Here is a 17402-nt window from a genome sequence, read left to right on the forward strand (position 1 = left end):
GTCACCCGGATGAGGGGTACGCGGCCGTACGTCTGCACTCCATCTCGCAGGGCTCACGCTCCGTGGCAGCCTACACCCTGGAATTCCGGACCCTGGCGGCGGACAGCGGTTGGGAAGACCGGGCGCTCCAAAGCGCATTCCGTCGCGGCCTCTCTGAGGAGATTAAGGACGGTCTGCTGAGAGATAGACCCACTTCCTGCAAAGACCTCATCGAATTGGCCCTCCAATTTGACCTAAGACTTTGTGAGTGCAGCAGAGCGAGCCCAGAGAGCTGCCTCCAGGAGCCAAACTGCCCACTTTCAAGGCAGAGATGGAACCATACCGTTCCCCTACTACCACGATGGCAACCCCTGAGCCCATGCAGTTGGGGAGGACGCGGTTACCCATAGAGGAAAGGGAGAGGAGGTACAGGCAGCGCCTCTGCCTCTACTGCCTCTACTGTGGTCTTTCGAGAGAATGACAAAAATTGGGCAAAACAGTAATCAGAGCAAAGGGTGGCTATTCTGAAGAAACTAGAATCTAGACTGAGACACATGGGAAATTGTTCAAATATAAAACATGTTTTCAGTTATTTTACCTTTTTTGTTAAGTACATAACTCCACGTGTTCATTCATAGTTTTGATGCCTTCAGTGACAATCTACAATGTAAATAGTCATGAAAATAAAGAAAACCCATTGAATGAGAAGGTTTGTCCAAACTTTTGGCCTGTACTTGTTAATATATATATATATATATATATATATATATATATATATATATATATATATATATATATATATATATATATATATATATATATATATATAAAAGTACAGGCCGAAAGTTTGGACACATTAATGTACACATTTTTATGTGTCGACTAAATATATGTGTGTAATGTATATACAGTATATACTTTACATGCAGTCGCCCGCCAGCCAAATGTTTTTGCCCAATGTGGCCCACAAGTCAAAAGGTTTGGACACCCCTGTGTTACAGTAATGATTTTATCGTGTGGAAAAGTCCTGGTTGATTTAGCATTATTAGAAAGTGTGTATTTGTTAGTACTTTTTATCAAGTGATTTTTATGCATCTTGCGTAACATGATTTTTTCCCTAAGATGCTGCTGTAATGTGTTGTGGAGGGAAAAAAAATAGAAGTCTCTTCCCGTCAGCCTTTGACTTTGTGTTTTAGTCTCCCTTTTGAGGCCCTTCGAACAAAATTTCCCAGCAGCTCATTGAGGCCACACGGTTGTCAAGGTAGCATGTTGATCATTAGATATAGACCACTGAAGCCCGTCATTGTTCGCCACTCTATATGAATGCATCTTGGGGTACAAAAAGCATGCTCTTCATGTGGGAAATAATGCAGAAGAAGTACTTAAAATTCCAGACTGGTACAGCTGAGCACAGAGCAGACATTTCTATTGCTGCCCTTTCAAGCATCACTTCAAACACTCATTGCGTTACACATCACTTAGACAATGAGCGTGGGGGCTTTTAGGTCTCTTGGCGCCCTGCAACATCAAATCTCAGTCGTATCTATCTATCTATGAGGCATTGTTTTGATTACCATTTGTGTTTTATTAATACAAACTGCACAACTGATTCTCTAGAAACATTGTGGATGGTAGGTACATACCCAGGTTTTTCCCTAATTGATTGTGGTGGCTTGCCACGGCATAATCATAGCAGCCACACCTTGAAAATATATATATTTTTCTGTGAAAACAAATTAAAGTCATATACTGTATTGTAGCCTCCAGAAAAAGTCAGACAAAGTCAGACGCTATTTTTAACATTTATTGCCAATTATATGATAACAACCGACCCATATATGGTAATACCAATTAATAATAACACAGATTTGTTTTAAAACGTATGTATACATTTTTGAGCCTTCTTAAAGAAAGTCATATCATCCTAGCAAATTATACGATGGCGTTATTGTGACCACGCCCCTACCGCCAAGACATAAAAGTGCATCCGGCAGTGGAGGCTCCTCTAAGGGGTCTTGGGGCACTAAGAGGTTAACCCCTTTACTACTGTTGCCCCAGGTGGCTCTTGGCAAAGGCCTAGTACCTGACTGCCCCCTAGCCAGGGATACGGTGAAGACCTCAACGGCGGAGCAGGTGGAAGACGGTAGATCTAAGAACTACCACAAAGGCTGCGATGGCAGAAGAAGGCTCCCCCACATCCATGTGGGCCTTGTTATGGGGAAATAACAACCCAAGACCTCAACAATGGAACAGGCGGAGGTTGATTGCTAACCCTATGGAGCATCACAACGGCTGGGATGGCGGAAGAAGGCTGCAGCAGAAAAGGGTCCCCAGTCGTCTTGGACTACATGCCACTGGACCCTGAACCGGATCTGTCAAGGATCGTGTGGTGACTGTCTGTGCACATGTCTCCCCACGTTAAACAAAGTCACGCACAGGCATCCTCCATAAAGGGATAACCCCCTACCAGGAGGATTATCATACTTCGAGTGACCGCCGATGATGATGATGATGATGATGACCGCCACAGGTATATTGGCAATCTACGGAAAACCCTGATATTTCCAGCGTTCCTTTCTCACTTTGCAACGTTACGGTGTAATTTCATCGGGGCTTTTTGGGGGCAGTTCCTGTAAGTTAAGCTATTTTTTTTAAATTTCCTGCCTTTACTGGAATTAATTTGTTATGTGTATATGCTGTTGTGGGGAGGCGGGGCCGGCAGACCGACAGCAAGGCGTGCCCCGCCGAGGCCCACTCCAAGATGGCGGCGAGGAGGCGTGGACGCGAACGAGCAGCAAGGCGGGGCTCGCCGGGTTCGATGCCGCGAACCTCAGGTGCGGGAATCGCCCGGCGGGGCACAATTAAGTAATCCCCTCTCAGTGTGTAAAAGGGCGACAGCCGAGAACGACGGGGCAGAAGGAGGTGGAGAGCCAGTGGTGCATGAGGAGCACGCGCGACAAAGAGCGAGAGACAGACAACGCCGGGGACGGCTGAAAAGCGACCGGAAGAGCGAGCGGTTTGAGAGGCGGGAGCTGAAAAGCCAGAGGGAGCCGGAAGGCGGGAGAGGAGGAAAGAGGAAAGACTTTTTGAATTGAAAGAAGGGAAAGACTTTGTAACATTGAAAAAATAAAACATTGTGACCTTGGCAACAAACCTGGCCACAGTCTGTCGGTCCTGACAAGAACCCTGCGACACAGAGCTGTCACAACTGTTTATATATATATATATAATATATATGTGTGTGCTTGTGTTTGTATATGTACATATATATATGTATATACATATGTGTGCTTGTGTTTGTATATGTACATATAAATGTGTATATACATATATATATATATAGTAATAGTGTTATGTACAAATATGTATTAAATTAATTAGGTTGTCATATTGAGAAAAAACTTAAATAAAAAAAATTTTCATCCGCATGCTGCGGTGTGGCCGTGCTGTTGCTGAGCCGAGCCGCATGTTTAGTGAGACTGGGCACGCACACACAGCGCGTACAAGCAGAAACCATGTGAAGAAAAAGCAATGCAAAAAAAGGCAATTCTACTGGTTAATAAAGAGGGCCGATGAAGCACAATATGAAGTTATTTAACTGGTCTTTAAAACTATTGATAAAAGTGAAGTTTTAAATATGGATGCGCTGCGTGAGCTCGCACTTTAAAACAAGCATCCAGCTCTGCACAAAGAGTTTAAAGAGCGACGGGTAATCATGTAGTTAACTAGCTCCCCTGCTGTGCACATAGATATAGGTAGACGCGCACAGAGCTTTTTGGCTTGCAAATTATTAGCGCAGTCAATACTGCCCACGTAGCGCAAACTACTGCAAGTGAAAACTGAAAGGCCTGTTTTACCTGCTACATGTCTTATCTTTGTACTTTTAGCTGTATTATTGTTTTTAGTATTTACTAATGATTGTATTTGTTTTAAAGCACAGACCAAGAGTCGCAACCATGAATCATGAAGCTGTGGAAGGGGCGTGGTCCATGCGTTCCCTGCGGGCAGGGTGTGTGCAGGTGCTGGCCATGAAGCAGCAGACAGGTGAGTGGATATCTCAGCTGGAACGAGTTATCTAATCACCTGTCTCTTTATTAACAGCGTTGGAAACCATGAGGGGGCAGATGGTGAAAGGAGAGAGACGAGACGAGACGAGACGAGGGGGAAGAAAAAGCGAGAGACAATTGCTGAAAAGCACCAACAGAACCGAAAATAAAGACTGTTTGTAAACCTGTACTCGAGGGGTGCGGCAGTGATCCTTGGTCCTAGAAGAACCCACACGAAGACGTTCACAGAAGCATTTAATAAAAGGTCAGTAAGCTTTCTATTCTATTCTAACCTACTTCTAGATTATGGCAGTCTCTGTGGACCGGTAATAATGTAAAAGTGTAAATTGTTCTTTGAGTGCAATAAGAAAAGACCAGTGTGTTTAATGCCTTTTAATTTTAATTTCATCTTCTAAAATTGTTCAGGGAGTGCAATAAGAAAGTTATATTTATTGTATTGTAAGATTTTCCGTTAAAATTAAGCCAATAATGGCATTTTTTGTGGTCCCCTTTTTTTGAAAATTGTCAAAAAGTATCCATATACATTTTGGTATAATATTGGGAGAACCTTAATATATATACGTATACTCCGCTCTACCCCGCCCGGTATTGAGCACTGTATAACGGATAAACCACAGAAACCTCGGCTATATATATATATATATATATATATATATATATATATATATATATATATATATATATATATATATATATATATATATATATTAGTGATGTCAAACGATTCATTTTTTAAATTGCGATTAATCGTACTTTTGAATTTTGATTAATTGCGATTGATTGCAGTGAAAATATTTACTTGCAGAATTTAAATGAACTTTTAAATGAACCCACTATTTTGACATAAATTAAGTTTTATTCTCAAAGTGTCGTATACAAACATTGTAAAATGTTTTGCCAAACTGCAAGTCATTGATTTGCTCAAAACCTGGTGACGGTAGAGTAAGAATTGAATGCACATTTGGCAATAATTTGCAATAATATAGCAAACAACAAGGTACATATGGACACTAATAGGTAGTAAACACACCCATGAACAACTCATCATATTGTAGTGCACCATTTACATCTGCATGTACTCTTCCTTTACCCAGTTGTTTCAACAAACAAGCCTATTTACATTTTCAGATGGACAGTGTTGATCTCTTTTTTTGTACAATGTGACCTGCCAAGGAAAAAAAGTATTTCACAGGGTACAGAGGAAGCAGGGGCAGGTAAGTATTTTTGTGCAAAATATAGGTGTGTAGTGTGTAGAAAATAGCATGTAGGCACGTCCTGGACAAGTACCTCCTCCTTCATGCCATGTGCTATTTGTTGTGCTTTCAACTCAGATGTGTTAGCAGGGCTGTGCTTGAAATGTCCCACAATTTTGCGGTATTTAACTAAAGGGATTTTAAATCCACCATCACACAAAGCCACGGTGATAAGTCTCGGTACAGCATGGTGCAGGGCAGATGTTGAAATGGTAAATCTCTTGCAGCAGCAACCATGTTGTGAGCGCTGTCTGTCCCTAATGTACTGACCTTCTCAGTAATATTCCAGTCTTTAGCAACTTGAAGGAACTGACGTGTGCATGCTTCGGCAAAATGTCTTTCTTCAGTTTTTAAAACGCCCAAAGCAAAGGATTGTAGTTTCCATTGTTTATCTAATTAGATGTGCAGTTACTCCAAGGTAGTCGTGACTACTTACCGAGGTCCAATGGTCTCCAGTAAGCGAAATAAATTCAGCATCAGCCAATAGTTGTAAAATGCTGCTTTTGTGTGTGCAGTACAGTTCGTTTATCCGTGTTGTAGTTGTTCCCCTTGAAGGTAGTTTGTACGAGTCACCTGTGGCGATATTCATGACATCTTGCAGTTCTTCAACGATGTTCAGTGGCCGACATGCAGTGTGGCTATCCATTTTGCAAAGGCATTATTTAACTTATCTGAGGTGGTCTTGTTGACAAAATTGACGCCGGTAAACTCAGCCAGCGTTGTTTGCCGTCATTTGTTTGTAGCATTTCATTTGTGCTAGCATTCTTGCTAGCGGCATCCTCAAGTATGCGTTTTGCTTTGAGATATCTACAAACTACCTTACTTTTATTAAAAGTTCCGTCTGAGAGTGTTTTAAAGCGAAATTGGCCGCCGAGAACACCGCTGATCACTGCCCGTGTAACAATGCACGCCGCCTTTCGGAACAAGGTGCGGTCAAAACAAATAGTGCGATTAGTTTTAATTAATTTATGATTAATGCGCTAATTATTTTCAATAATCGCATGCGTTGATGTTAACCACCCTAATATATATATATATATATATATATATATATATATATATATATATATATATATATATATATATATATATATATATATATATATATATATATATGTATGTATATCTTTATTATTATTATTATCGGCGGTCACTCGTACGAGTATGACGATCCTCCTGGTAGGGGTGTATCCCTTTATGGAGGATGCCTGTGCGTGACTTTGTTTTACGTGGGGAGACTGGTGCACAGACAGTCACCACACGATCCTTGACAGAATCGGGTCAGGGTCCAGTGGCATGGAGTCCAAGACGACTGGGGACCCTTTTCTGCTGCAGCCTTCTTCCGCCATCGCAGCCGTTGTGGTAGTTCTTAAATCTACCGTCTTCCACCTGCTCCGCCGTTGAGGTCTTCACCGTATCCCTGGCTAGGGTGCAGTCAGGTACTAGGCCTTTGCCAAGGGCCACCTGGGGTAACAGTAGTAAAGGGGTTAACCTCCTAGTGCCCCAAGACCCCATAGAGGAGCCTCCACTGCTGGATGCACTTTTGGGCATGACTATATTAATATACAGTATATGTGTGTTTATATATATATATATATATATATATATATATATATATATATATATATATATATATATATATATATATATATATATATATATCAGTGGCGGGCCGTGCGTTTCCCACCTAGGCCTTCAGTGATGTCCGACTTCAATGATTACCTCTCAAAATACCATAATTAATGTCACCACATGACCATTGCTGGAGAAATACTATACAGGAACACATTTACGCACTAATGGACATTGTACAAAACGGGTTATTTTCTGGCGCATTTAAAAATCAATAAACCTGCATTAGCAATTAAAACATATCTTATGTGGTATTGTCAAAAAACCTATTAAACGTGAAAAAATTAAGAAAAATATCTGAACTCACATTTCATCGCCGGAACAGCTGAGCTAGCTTCCGGGGTTGGCCGACATGGTCTCACAAGATGTAGTTTCTCTTTAAATATCCTTCTTGAAAATGGCCTTGCAAACATATGTGTTGTCTTGTCTAATCATAAAAGACGCAGACGAGGCGTATTGGCTGAGTTCTTAAAGTTTACTCCCCAGCGTGCTCATCAAAAACATCCCGCTGCCTGCATGTCTACACTCAACAACCTAAACGGGGCTACTGAGCATGCTCTTCACTACTGTGGCATTCTGGGTAATGCAGTTCTTATGTTACCTAGCTCATAACATCACAATATATATCTGCCTTAGGCCAGCGAGAAGGCCTTACTGACAACAACTCGTGATCTGATTGGCTATCGCAACTGTCTTGTCAAATGTTTGTGTCCGTTCAGACGCCCGCATTGTTGATTCTGAAGGCCTTGGGCAGATTTGGTACAGCATGGCAACAGAAGCTAGCTGAATTCTGATTGGATAAAAACTCTATAACCTAAAAACAACAGCACTGGAAGGAGCATATATATATATATATATATATATATATATATATATATATATATATATATATATATATATATATATATATATATATATATACATATATATATATACATATATATATATACATATATATATATACGTATACAAAGGTTTATTTGAAACAGGGACAGATACAGAAACATAGACATCTGAAACAGTTATCCAATGTATGCATCATAGTGTTTGTAGCCAAAGCTGATTTACAACACTTGTCCCCAACAACAACAACAACAACACAGATCCAACATCATTAAAATAGGAAAATAAAAAGAATAAGGCAAAGATGAGTCGATAATAATGATAATAGTAATAATACAGACAAAGTGCAAACTAGATAAAAACCAATAATAATAATAACACAGACAAAGTGCAGACTAGATACAAACCAATTAGTAAAAACTAAACATGGGAACACGATTATTGCTCAACTAGCCACAATTTTGTTTGTTTTTTAAAAGTGACAAGTGCAGGTACAGTATACTTTTCAAAGTGTCAGGCAGAGAGTTCCATAGTTGTGGTCCTTTTATTGAAAAGGCAGTCTGGACTAATATGACATGAAGAGAATATGAATACTTTTAGATATTTAGGAAAAATAAATTAAAAAATACTTTTATCTTTAATTATGATCATGATTTCTGGTTATGTTAGGCCAGCAGAGAAGGCCTTGCTGGCACTGACAGCACACCATTTATATATATACATATGGACTGTGAGTCAAAGATATTGTGTCGAATTAGCATTCATTTAGAAGACGATAATTGTATATACATTCCATTATTCTTTTCACTCTTCATTACACAATTACAGTGCTAATGGCAGCTTTTTAGCACACACACACACACGCACGCATGCATGTACACACACAATATTTACTGTAACTATCTTTTAGCAATTTCCTAACATTTGATTCCCCTTTGTGTATTGATGTGACTAAGAAGACTCTTTTAGTAGTCGTGCTGAGTCCACAAAAAGATGATACAAAAGAGGCCGTAACATTTGGAGCAATATGGTGAAAAGCAGCATTTGTACGCAGCATTGAGATATTGATTGTTGGGGTGTCACTTTACAGTAAAGTAAAGCTATTCATATTGGCTGTAATAATCTTTTTCACACCAATAGGAGACATAAGCAAGGTCGCCCCTCCCTTTATGCGGATCAGGCGTTGTGTGTAGGGCCACGCAATCCACGGGGGGGCCAGTTTTGTTTGAAGAAGCGCATGTTAAATGTCAATAAATAAATGACATGGCACATCATATGAATTTACGGCAAACTTATTACAAGTTCCTTCCTGCTCCATCACTGGTGGGGCTGTCCTAGAATATAAATTCACGCAGCTTGAATACATCAGCCTTGTAAGGTAGGCATTGTGAGATCAAATCCCCAGGAGAAGTTATGGCAGGGAATTAAGCAGTTTTTATTATATTAATTTTGTTATTTTGTACTAAAAAATACATTGTCAAACAATCTATGTCCCAATAAATCGTTGTAGTCCAAAACATGCATCTAATGCTGTGTTTTTCAAACTTTTTTGAGCCAAGTCACATTTTTTTCGTTGAAAAACTCCGGAGGCACACCATCAGCAGAAATCATTAAAAAAACGAAACTCAGTTGACAGTAAAAAGTCGTTGTCGCAATTGTTGGATATAATTTTAAACCATAGCCATCAATATAGCTCTTGTCTCAAAGTAGGTGTACTGTCGCCACCTGTCACATCACGCTGTGACTTATTTTGAGTCTGTGTGTAGTGTTTTAGTTCTTGTCTTGCGCTCCTATTTTAGTGGCTTTTTCTCTTTTAAGTTAAAGTTAAAGTACCAATGATTGTCACACACACACTAGGTGTGGTGAAATTTGTCCTCTGCATTTGACCCATCCCCTTGTTCACCCCTGGGATGTGAGGGTAGCAGTGGGCAGCAGCGGTGCCACGCCCGTGAATCATTTTTGGTGATTTAACCCCCAATTCCAACCCTTGATGCTGAGTGCCAAGCAGGGAGGTAATGGGTCCCATTTTTATAGTCTTTGGTATGACTCTGCCGGGGTTTGAACCCACAACCTACCCATCTCAGGGCGGACACTCTAACCACTGGGTCACTGAGTAGGACTTTTTTTGGTATTTTCCTGTTTCATGTCCTACTTTGAGTGATATTGCCCTGCATCTACTTTGTTTTAGCAATCAAGAATATTTCAGTTGTTTTTGTACTTCTTTGTGGGGACATTGTTGATTGTCATGTCATGTTCGGATTTACATTGTGGACGCCGTCTTTGCGCCACAGTAAGTCTTTGCTGTCATCCAGCATTCTGTTTTTGTATACTTTGTAGCCAGTTAGGTTTTAGTTTTGTTCTGCATAGCCTTCCCTAAGCTTAAATGCCTTTTCTTAGGGTCACTCACCTTTTGTTTATTTTTTGTTTGAGCATTAGATACCTTTTTACCTGCACACTGCCTCCCGCTGATTCCCACATCTACAAAGCAATTAGCTACCTGCTGCCACCTACTGATATGGAAGAGTATTACACGGTTACTCTGCCGAGCTCTAGACAGCACAGACACTCAACAACAACGCATCATTTGCAGACTATAATTACTGGTTTGCAAAAAATATTTTTAACCCAAGTAGGTGAAATTAGATAATCTCCCACCGCCCACCAGACGGTTGAAAAACACTGATCTAATGTACCGAGCTAACATCTCAACATCGATGACTTTATTCAAAATATCGGAGGAAATTACCGTTGCAATTGAAACACTGTGCAGCTGCAGTGTTAATGGACTTAAAAAAAGCATTTGACTCAATTAATCAAAATATCTTAATTTACAAATTAGAACGGAATGGCATCAGAGGGCTGGTCTTAGTCTGGGTCTTGGTAAGGAGCTACTTAACAGGAAGCAATATGTGAAGCTCGGTGAAAGTATGTCTACAGCGCTAAATATATTGTAAAGCGTACCCTAGGGATCAATACTGCGACCAAAATTGTTCAATCTCTAAATGAACGACATTTGTAAAGTCACAAAAGAGTTAAAGTTAGTATTATTTGCAAACGATATATGCATTTTGTATAGGAGAGAACACACAGAAGCTAATACAAATAATAACAGAACAAATGAAGAAATGGTTTGACAATGTCAGTAAAACTAAAATGCTATTCGGTGAGAGCAGAAGAGAAAGTCAAACACAAATTTAAATAGATGGAGTAAACATTGGGAGTGTAAAAATTATCAATTCTTGGGTGTTATAATGGATGATAAAATAAACTGGAAATCTCATATAAAAATATACAACAAAAGGTGGCAAGAAATACTTCAATATTTAATAAAGCAAAATATAACCAGGAGAAAAAATCACTCCGTATTCTCTATTGCTCGCTACTGTTACCATGTATGAGCGATTGTGTAGAAATATGGGGAAATAACTACAAAAGTATGCTTCTTTCTCTAACTGTGTTACAAAAATGGTCAGTTAGAATAAAACAATGTTGGATATAGAGAACATTCAAATCCTTTATTTGTAGAATGGAAAATGTTGAAATTCAATGATTTGGTGCATTTGCAAACAGCTAAGATCATGCACAAAGCAAACTATAAACTGCTACCCATGAATGTACAACATTTCTTGTCAACAAAAGAGGAAAAATATCACCTCAGGGAAAAATATTACTTAAAGTATTTGCTTTTTCCTGCTCCTTTTCGGACATGTTGTAATGAGAAACTGGAAAGATGTGATGTGCCATATTGTAACTGTATGCATGTTCGAAATAAATCAGAACCATAACCATAGTGTAAATTAGCATCAATCTAGTTAGGCTGAAACCGGACGTGACGTCACTAACAGCAAAGGTATCGAACTATGGCACTGTTTGATTTTACGTGAGTCATACCCGACAGAATTGGGTCCTGAAATTCAAACATAACATAGTAAATTCCACATTCAAGGCTCAAACGTTATCTATAGCGGGGGTGAAACTTTGGAACAATGCGAGCGGAGAAATTAGCCTAAGAGTGTTCAACCTTGCGGTAAGAAATGTGTTGTCGGGAAACTATCAAAAACACGACTAGTTGTTTGGACTATCTCAACTGTGGGACACAGGTGCAAAAGAACTCACTGTGGAATAAGGGACATAACACACCAGACAAGGCTTCAGAAGACGAAAGATACCCAGGGAAGATGGAGCTAATCTCATGGTCACTCAATGCTATTATATCCATATTGGTGTATGTATACTGACTTGTCATTATCATCCATTATCATATGTTATACTTGTTCTGCTGTTTAAACTTGGACTATATAACCAACATATAAATTGATTGTAAATTAGGGGCGGGACATGGATAAGCATTCTTGCTTTTTTCCCGTATCCCTTTTTGGTGGGTGCCGTTGCAAGTTTGTCAAACTACAAAGAGTGATGACATGTTGCTATATATGTCTTGTCTGCCGAAATAAATAAATTAATTCATTCATTCAATTCGGTTGGTGCTGTAACGGTACAGTGGAGAAGGAGATGGCACGGAGACAGGGACGCCGCTTAGCTTGAAGCGTATTTATTAATACAAAGGAATGATTTGTGTAACTAATCCAAATCTGTGTGTTGTGACTATGTGAAGCGATTATATGTTGAGTGTTACCGGGAGGTGTTGAAGGTGCGTGTTGAGACAGATGCGGAAGTCCAGAAAGTGCGAGACAGTCTCGGAGTTTCGGGGACAGGCAAGTGGTCAGAGGCTGGAGCGAGGCATCGTTGTCCGGGGGCAGGCGAGAGGTCGAGATCCGGGGAGGCAGCAGGAAGTCCAGAGGGAATCCGGGGAGACGAGACACACTGTTCGAAACCAGGGAATGACATAGAGCTGCTGGATGATGACACAGGACAAGACACGATAAGCACAAAGGAGGGGAAACACGTAGAGCGAGAAAGCACATAGGCGAGGAAAGCTAGAGACGTGTGAGGCTAACTGTACAGGTACAAGTACCGTATTTTTTGGACTATAAGTCACAGTTTTTTTCATAGTTTGGCCGGGCTCCAGTGCGGCATGTACAGGTATATGTTTTTTTCCTTATTTATTATGCATTTTCGGCAGGTACGACTTAAACTCCGAAAATACGGTAGCTACGTTCTGGCACTGGAACGCAGGACACGCTGCCTTAAGAAGGGAGTGGAGTCCTCATCAGCGTCAGGTGTGTTGATTCCAGATTGAGTGCGCGGAGGCGCGGCCGCAGCAGGAGTGGAACGCCCGCTCATAAGAGCACACAGCTGAATGCCTATAAAAGTACCGTATTCAGTGCCCAACCTTAGCTGCAGCTTCCACCAAGTTATTATTTAACTGTTTACTCCTTTTAGGATAAACTTGTTAAGCGACTGTAAACGACTCAAGCTGTCGTCCGGGTTCTCAGGACCATCAAGGAAGGACATTGTCGAGCAGGTTTAGACTTCTTTATTATTTAAATAAATCTGCGTCTTCTTTCGCCGGGCGCTTTCCACCTGCTCGCTCTTCCGCTTGCTTTTCAGCCGCGCGAGTTTTCGTCTCCCTTGCGTTCTCAGTCTCTTTCTCTCAGCATCCGCTTCCTCTTGGCTACGGTTTCTCTCTCCGTCTCTTCCCCTGACGTTTCCGGCTGACGCCCTTCTATACAGTGCAAAAGGATTAGCTGATTGTGACCAGGTGCGCAATCCACGCACCTGGTAACAATTGCGGCGTCGTTCTCGGTGCGCACCGCCTCGCCGCTTGCTCGCCGGCCACGCCTCCTCGCCGCCATCTTGGAGCGGGCTCCGGCGGGGCACGCCTCGCTGTCGGTCTGCCGTCCCCGCCTCCCCACAGCGACAATGAGCACACACTCTCATTTGTTGTCAAACTTTTCACCTAATCAGCAAGCAGCAGCTCTCTATTCTCGTCGTGTCAAGTCACTGTATTTGTCAACTTGACAATGCAATTCAACGCTCACATTTAGTCCAGGCTATTTTTTTAAATAAACCGTAATGTGTGACAACTAGGGAAGTATATCGTATCAATATCAATATTCCTTATCGATACTGATATTCATAGATACTCTTATCGGTATTATATCTCATTGGTGTAAATGAAGATGTGAAAACATTTATTTTTAATTTTTTTTACATTTTTTTTTGGTCATGAGGTTTTACACTTCCACAACATCATGTAACTTCTCACAGCAGGGAAGTCTTTTATAACTTTTAAACAAGTCAACTATGTTTGTGAGTGCAGTTGTTTGTCACCATCTTGTAAATCCATCACTGTGTTTCTATTAATTACAATTACAATCATCTACAAATAATACTTATGCACGGCTTTAAAGTGCAAAGCACATACCTTTTACATATGTCATATCAAATGTATAATAGAAATCAATACAGTCAATTAGCCTGTTAGTTGGGTTCGGAATTGGTAATTGTTTTTATGTTGCACACGGACGTACAGTATTTGAGTGACGGATCGGAGGCTATGTTGAGTGTTGACAACTACAGACCGATGTATATGTCTGTGTAGTGTGTATTATATACATAAAAAGACCCAGGTGGAACGGTTGAAATGCGTTGAAAAATGTGGAAGGAGTAGTCGCCAGAAAAAAGGGTTGAAATAGGGCTTTGGAAAAGCAGGAATTCTGGAGAATCCTGGAATTTTTTTGAACTTGGAAAAATTATAGTTTGAATTTGCAGAATGGTGGAATGAGTTGAAGTTTTGAAAAATGGCCAATTCATTTTGAATGGGAAAAATGTCCCGGAACACCTGGAATCCTGGGAAATTTGGGAATTTTTGGAATTTGTCAAGAGAAAGCCTGTGATTCCCGAATAGGCTGAACAGTTTGAAGTTGGAACGGTTTGAATCGGGTGAAAAATGTGTAAGGTAGAGCGTGCCAAAATCTGGAGAAGAAGAAGTAGAGGAATAATAATAAATAGATTCATTTTTGGTGTAAAAAACCATATCAAGCAAAACAAAACCAAACCATTACGGGAACCGACTACTAGTAGAAATTGCACAAGCGAAGAGTGTAATATCTTCGACAAACACGCTCTGACCTCCCCGTGCAAAAGAGAGAACATCACTTTTGACTTTTACCGTCACAGGGAGGACATACATTGATGAGCACTGTCATTCGGGAAGATGCCTGTCAGTGGAGACTTTGCACAAATCCAATTAGCTTTCACTCTTCTTGCTGACATATAATCCTAATTGCATTGCGGAATATTGATTTAATTACAGTGTGCTTCTCTTGCTGGTGTGCTGTCATGGCCTCAGGTCCTTGTTTTCAGACAAGACTTGAGGAATGTGGGTTTTTTTCCACATTTAAAAGAGACTGACAACACCTACAGTACAGTATTATCTTGGGGGTGATCTCTAGCCTTCTCTCTCTGTTCAGATTTCCTTCCATCATATTACATAACATCCTCCATCAGCAGTGTTTAAAAAACACAAACATCAGTATGGACCTAGAATTCTCTCATTTTTAAGTAGGTTAGGACAACCCTGTTTTAATCGAGCTAAACATGACAATTGAATGACTCATCTATTAATCAATCAACAACAAGGAGCTCAAAGGTCACCAAGTAATCAACCTCCCTTGTAAATGAAAATAGAACCTGCTGATGTTGCATGCTGTCTAATTGGAACTGTCCATAAAACATGGAATTCTCTGACTGTGTCAGGTGACTGGAGAACAGATTGTGCGTATTTGGGCCACAGATGTTTTTTCCACATGAAGGATGATAGCAGCATATCACTGAGCCAAAAGGATTATCAGGTAGCTTATGTCCATGTCAGTTGTGTTAGTTTGCAAACAATGCAAACTGCTGATAGTTGGGGATTTGTCTTTTGTTGTTATCTATGAGTCATCTGGGATGGCTGGCCTGCAGCACATTTTTAATTTGATAGATTTGGGTCATTAGTAGTACGCCATTTTGGGTCCATTTCCTGTGCATTTAGTCGGACAACTCTACAGGGTGTTTAGAAACACATTATGTACACATGCACAACCAAATGAGATCAAATTCAAGAGCTGCGGCATCATTCTGAGAGGTCTTTTTAAAAGCCTGTGGCTCAATTTGTGTATCATCCCCTTGAACAAATATATAAGACATACCCTCTTTTCCGAGACTTGTTTTTAGGGAAACAAATCAATCAAATACTTTTTTTAAATTATTTTTTTCAGTGTCAATGAAATGAAAGGTAGAATATAAGACAACCCATCTTTTCCAAGACCTGTTTTTTGAGGGGCAACAAAAATAATCAGACATCTTTTTTAAATCGTCGTTTGCAGTGTCAATGAAATGACAAGTAGATTACAAATTTTAAAAAAGGACGGCCCCTCGATTATAAGACGCCCCATCTTTTCCAAGACATGTTTTAGGGGGAAACAAAATAATCAAATACATATTTTCTTAAGTCATCATTTTCACTGTCAGTGAAATTACAGGTACCATATTTTCCGGACTACAAGGCGCACTTAAAATCCGTTTTTTTCCTCAAAACTCGACAGTGCGCCTAATAACCGGGTGCGCCTAATGTAAGAAATACACTCACCCACCTCGAAGCTATTTTTTTTTGGTACGTGGTGTAATGATAAGTGTGACCAGTAGATGGCAGTCAAACATAAGAGATAAGTGTAGACTGCAATATGATGAATCTCAAGTAAACAACACCAACATTTTAAATGTTCCATTGAAAATATAGAACATTACACACGGCGCTCAAAAATCTGTCAAAGTGTTTCAGTACGACTTTGGTAAGCTATGAAGCCACACAGCTTGAAGGATTGTCGGCGCATTAAACATAGGAGGATTATTATGGTGTGTGTATAAGGTAAGACACATTTACTGGCGTTTTGTTTCGCAATATTATGCAAAAGCAATTTTTCTTACCATCTGGTACCTGCTGATCTGTATTTGGGATCTGCATAAATCCTGAAAAATTGTCGTAGTTGATAAGCTTCTTCTTTTTCTCTATCTTCTTGTTATGTGACATTCATCCTCCACTGTTGCCATTTCTAATATAAAGTAGTGTAAAGTTCTTACTTATATCTGTCAGTAAACTCGCCATGAAAGCGCTAAAACATACCGGTGTAGTGAATTTAAATTATTCACCCAAGAAACTTAAATTATTAGAGAGTTCCGGTCGGACGGTTTTTCACAGGACACATTTCTGGTGTGGTTGTTTCCGGATGAGGAGATGCTGCTCCGTTATTGATTGAAGTAAAGTGTGAATGTCATTAAAACAGTTAGCGCCATCTTTTGACACTTCTTCCACTCCCGTCCTTGCACGCTACAACAAAGATGACGGGGAGAAGACGCTGTCGAAGGTGAGCCACGTAAATAAGACCGCCCACAAAACGGCGCATCCGGAAGCGACTGTCAGAAAGCAGCTTGAAGATGATGTGTAAAACATCATCTATGCAACATTTTGACCAAAGAACCACCATTACATGTTATGTAGACCACAACGAGAGTGTTTTCAATTTAGAAAAGAAAAATAATAATATGACTTCTTTAATATGCCCTATAATCCGGTGTGTTTTACATATGAAAAAATAGAAAAATGTTTTTAAAAAGACGGCCATCAGTATAAGACGTCCCAACTTTTCTGAGACCTGTTTTTGTCATGATCCTTCATGAAATA

General features: G+C 40.1%; 1 protein-coding gene across 16 annotated transcripts in view; it reads left to right on the forward strand.

Annotated features, from left to right (window-relative positions):
* Nucleotides 1-17402, forward strand: part of LOC133640772 (fibrinogen-like protein 1) — a 201189-nt gene that overhangs the window by 101480 nt on the left and 82307 nt on the right. For 11 of the 16 annotated variants that reach the window (XM_062034382.1, XM_062034381.1, XM_062034369.1 and 8 more), the window contains 2 exons: nt 3915-3998; nt 4081-4290. The gene's annotated coding sequence lies outside the window, so the exon portion shown is untranslated. Of the gene's footprint in view, nt 1-3914; nt 4291-5243; nt 5261-17402 lie in introns of those variants that run through there. The other 5 variants (XM_062034368.1, XM_062034374.1, XM_062034370.1 and 2 more) reach the window with 4 other exon arrangements.

This window comes from Entelurus aequoreus, linkage group LG23, assembly GCF_033978785.1.
Source record: "Entelurus aequoreus isolate RoL-2023_Sb linkage group LG23, RoL_Eaeq_v1.1, whole genome shotgun sequence".
NCBI classification, from domain to species: domain Eukaryota; kingdom Metazoa; phylum Chordata; class Actinopteri; order Syngnathiformes; family Syngnathidae; genus Entelurus; species Entelurus aequoreus.